We start from the raw sequence: 411 nt of genomic DNA, 5'->3' as shown, positions 1-411 counted from the left end.
CAAGAATGTGGACTCTGGAGCCAGGCTGAATCCTCAGCTCTGTTGTGTGATATTAGGCAAGTTACTGAACCCCTCTGTTATCCTAATTACTTCATCTATAAAATGGGGATCACGTAACCTGTACCTCATTGAGTTGGGATGAGGACTGAATGAATTTACAATTGTCCAGGGGCCCAGAGCACTCATTGCTTGCGTGGGCAAGTGTGAAATAAGTGTTTATTGGCATCATTGTCACACTACTAATAATAATTAGCACAGTTTTCTGCCGGACGCAGTGGCTCACGCCTATAATCCCAGCACTTTGTGAGACCGAGGCTGGTGGATCACGAGGTCACGAGATCGAGACCATCCTGGCTAACACGGTGAAACCCCGTCTCTACTAAAAAATACAAAAAACTAGCCGGGCGAGGT

Source organism: Colobus angolensis, unplaced genomic scaffold (assembly GCF_000951035.1).
Source record: "Colobus angolensis palliatus isolate OR3802 unplaced genomic scaffold, Cang.pa_1.0 Scaffold55, whole genome shotgun sequence".
NCBI classification, from domain to species: Eukaryota; Metazoa; Chordata; class Mammalia; order Primates; family Cercopithecidae; genus Colobus; species Colobus angolensis.
This window is presented reverse-complemented; position numbering follows the sequence as displayed.